This window comes from Pteropus alecto, unplaced genomic scaffold (assembly GCF_000325575.1).
Source record: "Pteropus alecto unplaced genomic scaffold, ASM32557v1 scaffold131, whole genome shotgun sequence".
Lineage (NCBI taxonomy): Eukaryota > Metazoa > Chordata > Mammalia > Chiroptera > Pteropodidae > Pteropus > Pteropus alecto.
The window spans coordinates 5294595-5302132 of NW_006434709.1; positions in this window are offsets into that span (position 1 = coordinate 5294595).

Below are 7538 nucleotides of genomic sequence, written 5' to 3' on the forward strand. Positions count from 1 at the left end.
CTAATTTTCTTTAAGTGGGCAATCTTAAGGTCTAGTCTGGGGGGCAAAAGAGCATATTAGCAAGCCCATTTGGTTGTATATCTATGTAATAAAAGTTAACCACTCAGTTTCCATCTGACTGGCTCCTGTGTTAATCTTCAGTTGGCTCTGAATTCAGGTAAAGAAGAGAGGGGTGCTATTTATAGGTTCCTTCAAATCCCAGCATCTTCATTTGGTCACTATAAGACTTAGAGTAACATTAGCTGACTTAACAAACTAACTCCAACATTTCACTGGCTGGGAACAATAAACTCATGTAACAGTTCAATTTAGCAGCTGAGTGGCTATCCTCTAAGGAGTTTATCAAGAGCCCGACTCTTTTGATGCTCAGGTTGTGTTACCTTCAAAACGGGACTTCCAAAGCCATCATAAAGTCAATGTCATTATACCAAGAGATGGGGGCTTGGAAGATGCATGTGGGGAGGATTTCATGAGCCAAGTCTGGAAATAGTACATAATACTTCTCATATTCCTCTGGCTAGAACATGGTTACATGGGCACAAAGGGAGACTGGGAAATGTATTCAAATCATCTGCTCAGGAAGAAGAGGAAATGGGTTTGGTGAGCATCTAGCTGTCTGTGCTATAGCAGCAGTCTAAGAAAAACAAAAGATCAATTGATTAGGTTTCAGATCATGATCTACATAGTTATATTTGAATGGAGTTGCCTCAGGATGAAGGGTATGAGAATTTTCCAAATAATCTTTCTCTAGAGCAAACACTGTTATTAGACAACTCATTAAATGGTATGAAGATCTATTAGAGGCAGACCTTGAGACTTGCATCATCTACTGCAATCACGCACTTTGAGCCCGCTAACCAATTTTGTGCCATGCCACCAGTACTGAGTATGCACAAGGTCCTAGAGCCCCTGCCTTCCTTCTGGACTTGAGCTTTTGCCCACCTTGCATTCCACTTCCCATCCCAATCATGGCTCCCCAGCTCTCGACTTCTTGCTTCATCCCTGCCCATGGTGTTACCCCTAGGTATCATCTCGGTTCTAACACTTATATCCTAAGTCCAATGATAATCGGCAATCACTCCTCAGATTGAGGTTTTTGGCCACTGAAGCTGACAAATCAGCCCATTTCTGGTCTACACCACTGGGCCCAGCCTCCACAACAGCCCACAAACCTACAGAGGTTTTCTCACCCTTTATAGGAGTAGGACATGCATACTTTAGGAAAATATGTTGTTTACAACTTACAAAATTCCCACTCAGCCATATTATGAATTTTAACTGCCAGAAAGCATTCTACATACATTATCTGATCCAAACCTATAATAATCCAAAGATGTTGGTATCACTGTCATCCCCATTTTAACAATGAGGGAAATAAGATTTAATGAAGCATAGTATCTCAGGAACAGCACACTGAAGGACTTCTATTTGAACCCAATTATTGCTGACTCCTAAGTAAAAGCTCTGAAAAAAGGCACTGTGTATAATAAGCGGTGATCAGGCTTTAACTGAGACAGAAGTACCCTAGGTTAATAGCAGGTTTCTGGATGATAGCTATGGATGTTGATCTGGTCCTGGGTTACACAGATCTCTCCCCGAAGAGACAACTATTAAACAGGAGTCTTACAGGCCAGTCTACTGACATAGAAGCCCAGACCGCATTGTTTGCGAGTAACCATAGTCACAGTTCTAGACAGTTCTGATTGGCTTCACTGTCCTTGACCCTTTGGGAGGTATGGTTGTTTTCTCTTGGTCCAAATTACAATGTACTTTCTGTTTATTAGTCATGACCTGATTTTTCTGACAATGTGAGGAAATTTTCTCAGCCCCAAATGTCTGCCAATGATTTGTGGGTGGCAGGTAAGCATATTAGCAAGCTACACTTAACACAAATTTCATTGTCTTTCAGTAAAAGGCAGATGTTTGCAGATGTCATGAATCAAACTTTATGTCTGATTGATGTGATGTTTGCAGAAAACATCTTACAATACTCTCACGTGTTACTGGGAGCTTCTTGAACTAGGTTATTTGCAAGTCAGAACCTGCTGCTTTCTAGTGAATTGTTATTTGTGTTGCTTCAGTAACCTCCTGTTCAGATATGACAACAGGTTGACAATCCCATGGTTCATCTGCTCCATTTGGTTCTCTCACAATGACAATGTTGCAGCCATTCGGTATTAGGAACTTTGCAAACATTTGCCAACAATTCAATCACACATCATATTTGAGAAACACACTCAGTGAGAGCTAATTGGTGCTATTGTCAAGCTCACGAACATTTTATTTGGTTTTCCTGGAATTACTTATCTTAATTTTTCAAATACTGAATTTCCTTCTATTTCTGTAATGTTTTGAGTACTGAGTTAATTTTTGTGTGCATTCGTCAATTATTCCCATCAACTTATCTTCACTTAAGTCACTCAATGTAAGATACTAATTAGCTGAGCAATTTTATTGTTTAGTCTGTCAGTTCCATGGTTATTTTTATACCACATAAGTCTTCCCAGCCTTTGGTGGCTTTGCCAAATTTCTGTCCCTGTTTTACTGCATTTCACTCTATTTACCTCTTTACTGCTATAACATGGATTAATCTAAGTAATTTTTCCTACTGCTGTAACAATCCAATAGTAAATGCTTTATGCAATTATTTTAGACCTGACATGTCATTTGGCCACTGAGGTAATGCTTAATGACCTAATTACTATAGAGTAGAAAATTTGGAAACTGAGATGTCTTTATTAGGTCAGGGTATAAAAAAAATCCAAAGCCATAATGAATGCAATTCTTGTAAACAATCCTTGCGTGCCATGGTTTTCAAAAACTATCAGAATTCAGTTCAATTTTTACACTTTTATTTCCTTTTTTCAATGCTCTTTACCCTTATCCAAATTTTCATTCATTGGTCCCAGATGTGAGCTTTCATATCTGATGGCATATCTATATCTGATTCGATAACTACATGTCTCTTTACCATGGCTAGTCTCAGATTTACCACATTTTACTCACTTAGCCTGTATGTCAGTTCAAGATATTTGGTAATAAAATGTGCCTACCTTGTAGGTCTGCACATCATCACCTCAATTCCCAATAGAGAGGTCTCCAATAACTGTGCATTTACTGGATCTTCCTTTAATGCCCTCTCAGCAATCTGGCTTGAGTGGATGACTGACTCTGTCAGCCATAATGCTTCGGACAGTCACAGCTCGCTGGGCTTGGGTGCATCTTCAATCTCTGGTTCCAGACCATAGGGCCCAGCCAGCTACTTGCAACTATTTCCTGCATGTAAGGCCATTCCTGAGTGAAAAGACCATTAGTCTCCCCAAGGACTCACCTCTAATTCTCCTTTCCCTGATAAAGTGACTACTTTGGCCCCATGATGAACTACTAAAACCTTAATGGAGTATCAGAGCCCCATGAAGTGACTGTGGCACAGCTTGCCTCTCATGCACAAGGACACTGAGCTGGGTTTTGAGAGGCTTGTAATTAGTATAATTACTTTATTTTGATTGCTGAGGTTAACGACATGGGCAATGCCCAAATATATTATCATCAATTGATGAGCTGGAGTTTTAAAAATCTGATTATATGACATGTGTTTAGCCATATCACCCTCTGTGTTGCTTTTAGGGAATTACTAATGACTTGGTCCTTAAGATGCTTATATAATTTTGCCCATAATACTGTACCAGGTATGAGCAAATCTAAAGAAATGAGCTCCCCAAATATTCTGCCATGTGGGTGTGTCTGTGCTTGCATGAGTGCCATTGAAAATGGCATCCAAGAGAGTAGGAAGCTCATCATTCAGTTGATCAGGAATATGTGAGCAGAGTTCAAAATATCTTTGTGATACAGACAGTTCTTTCCTATGTTTCTGCCCAGAGGGAACTGATAAACAAATGGTTCTTAATTGGGTCACTTTGGCGATGTCAAAATTTGACAACATTTTGATAAACATTTTTGGTTGTCACAACTAGGAGTGGGAGGATTATGTTACTGGCACCTAGTAGACAGAGGCCAGGGATGCTGTCAAACTTCCTATAAGGGATAGCATAGCTTCCACAATGCAAAATTGTTTGGCTTAAAATGTCAATAGTGACAAGGTTGGGAAACCCCAGGTTAGACAAAAAAAGAAGACTTTAAAAGGTTAAAGAATAGTACATAAGGATTATCCAAAAGAAGCAAGCTCAAACAGTTCACCCATTCAAAATTATTCAACGAAGACTACAAAAGTTTCAAAAGGATAAGCTTCATTTGTTGAAGTATCCTAAAAACTGAAAGATCTCCAACGTTAAACATTCCAGGCATGCTGAAAGCTCCCTGAAATTACGACTTGAACAATCTGCCTTTATTCCAGTACCAAAGACCCTTTCTCTCATAAGGAAAGATAAGATGATGAATTCTCCATGCCCCTACCCAAGTTATTCTACACTTATACCAGGATTCCTTCATAAAATCATGCTGTGTGTGAGACAGCCAACAGGCAGGATTTAATTGAAAGGTGATCATTACCCAAGGTTATAAAACACTACCCAGGGTGATCAAAAAATGAAAGGCTAGCCTTGTATTACAATTTGACACATGGTATAATTTACATTAAAATAGGTTATTGTGACTCTTACCAAAATTATCTCTTCTTTGTGCACTGCAACTCAAGTAAATGAAATAAAAATTAAGGTTAATTCTTAACAGTTTAAAATGCAATACTGCTTGCAGAGGTGAACTTTTAGTCATTCAGATCTTAGCAAGAGTAGTTACAAAAGTTTGATGGATTTCTTATGTCTATTTCCAATGACTATGAGGAAGGTAAAAAGATGGAGCTACAGATGAACAGGTCCTATAATCATCTGATCTTCAAAAATTAAGGCATTTGTCCAGGGAGGTTCAAGAACCCCAAAATCCTGGTTTCAGTTAGCCACATCACCCTGAGAGTGGTCCAGAAACCTATACATACAGAGGACAATGATGAGAATATCTGTCCTTTATTAGAACCCTGGGCTTTGGCCCCAAACCCCAAGGTGACTCTCAAGCCCTGGTGAGGGTGAGCTCTGCTGCCTGCCAGAACTTATCTTGGCTGGACTAAGAAGGCTGAAGTAGCTTTCTTCTCCTCTGAATTTAATCTAGTTTCCACTTATACATTTTTAAAGGAAGTTGGAATGGGGGCATCTCTTCCACAGTGGGAAGCGGGTACATCTTACCTCCGGTCTCCTAAAGAACAGAACATCTAAAGAAAGACTAGAATATACAGGGAGAAAGAGAAACAGACATATGGACCTGACCAGGCCTGCCTCCAAGAACAGCAGGTCTTCTTGTGCTCTGTCTTACCTCTCTAGAATCTAGGAAGGAGCTATATTCAGAAAGACTAATGGAGTAGTTACCATGAAATAAGCACATTTACTCCACTGTAGATAAGGCTCTACCTCTTAGAAAATGAGACTCAGTGAATGCCCTCAAGCCTGACAATTCCACGCACAGCTAAACCCCTCCTCCTTGAGTGTGGGATCCAAGTGAGGTGGGGGGACTGTAACCTCTCTTAAACACAATCAACTGAAATGCTTACCAGGGGCTTTGATGGAAGTGTGAAGGAATGAGAAATCAAGTTATTCTTGGTTTGTGGCCTTTAAGAGCAAACAAGCCAAATGGAGACATAGCAAAACCAGGAGGCAACATGAGAGTTCAGAGCATCAGGAAAATAAGATTAAGGGGTCAGAAAGAAACACAGAAAGTGGCTGTGAGAGAGCCAGAAAAATAAGTTTTTGCAAAATCTTGCTTAGACCAACCTAAAGTCTGAAGGTCTTTTCACCTCGATAGCTCTGTCACCAAGGTAGAGCTGCTCTCCAGGGATAACCCCTCACTCGACCAGATTTCTTACAGAGATGTCCACCCACACCCCGAACTTCTTAACCAAGCACCAACAGTTCAAGTTGCCGCTTGGGCAAATTTAAATCATGCTATTTTATATCATAGCTCCAATCAAAGTTGCCTTACAGAAGATTCCAGCCTGCAAACGGAGATTGCTGAGATATTAAGATAACCTGAAAGACAGCCACCAATGTAGATTTATGGCCAAAGCTTCAGGAAGTAAGACTGACTGCAGCAAAAGATAGGTAGGTAGTCTAAACAAGTTGACAGTTTCTGCAAACATTCAGAACCATTATTTGAGATTAACTGCACAATTATGCAGACAGCACTTCAAGATGCTGTGCAGGTTAATGGTGGAAAGGGCACGTACACTTGTTTAATATTTCCCATGGTGCCACGCTGGGTTGGGTGACAGAAGAAGGACCGCAGTATATAAATACAGGCATTCCTATCTACCAAAAATTTATTTCCAGCTACTCTTGTTGGGTTCCAAAGTTGTGAACAAGCCCACTGCTGGACTGATTTGAGATTAATGGGTACTCTGCTAAAGAGGAGAGGGACTATGATGTGGCCCCAGAGCAACTGACTAGAATGTGAAAAACAATGGGCTTAGAAAATCCACTGAAATACACACAGCAAATGCTCTATCCCGTTTTTATTGTTGAGGATTTTTGCCTTGTGTGAGCTTAATTGGGAAAATATGCCTTTCTGGTATGTCTTTGGGAGAGAGAGTCATAGAAGGATGGTCAGCCAAGATTAAATCAAGACTTGTGGAATTATTGCATTTGGGCTGAAAAGAGTTAATTTTAAAGACTTTAAGTAAAAGTGTTTGATATGAACAGTAGTTGGGGAAGAGTTTCCGAAGTAAATTTTCCCGTGGTATGAGGACACAAAGGCAAGGCTGGCTGCTACTCAACAGGAAAGTAACTTCAGCTCTCATCATTCCTTCAAATTGAGGCCAGTCCTAGGAATGTGTCCACAGCCCTAAAGATACACGTTTGTGGCACAAATTGAATGGGGCACCTTGCTGGCAAGTCATGAAAGTAACTGGCTACCCAGCAGAGCTTGTCTTTGAATTTCAGAACTTGCCTTTATCCTTCTGTCCCTCCTCCCCACCACTATGTTCTGTCTCATCCTAGCTCACCTTTCCTCTTCCTCTTTTCTTCTTTGTGTGTCCTGGGCCTCCCCTGTGGGGCTGATTTGACAACAGCAGCCAAGCTTTAGCTTCTTAATTTGTTTCTCTTGGAGTTTCCCATTATAAAGCTTTCAGGAGTTTTACCTCACATTATAATTCTGATTAAATGGCTCCTGCTCTGACTCCTTCCTCGACTTGTTATAAGAACAGAGGAGTGTTGGGTTGTTCATGTCTATAATGGGCTCAGAACTCCCTAGAGGGAGGTTTTATATTTAAGACAACAAAAATAACTCTCACTACAATTAATAAAAGAAAAACGAGGCTCCCCACGTAGAATCTCAATAAGACTCTAGTATATTAAACATTCAGGAAAGAGATGTGCTGAAGACTCAGCCCGTTATGACTCAGGAGGGGCACCATAGTTAATGGGGCTGGGAAGCAGATGACACTAGGTGAAGTTCAGGGCTGCCAGTTGCCACAGCAACTTGAAGTATCTCCAGCAGCATTCCCATTCCTATGTTAAACACACACACACACACACACA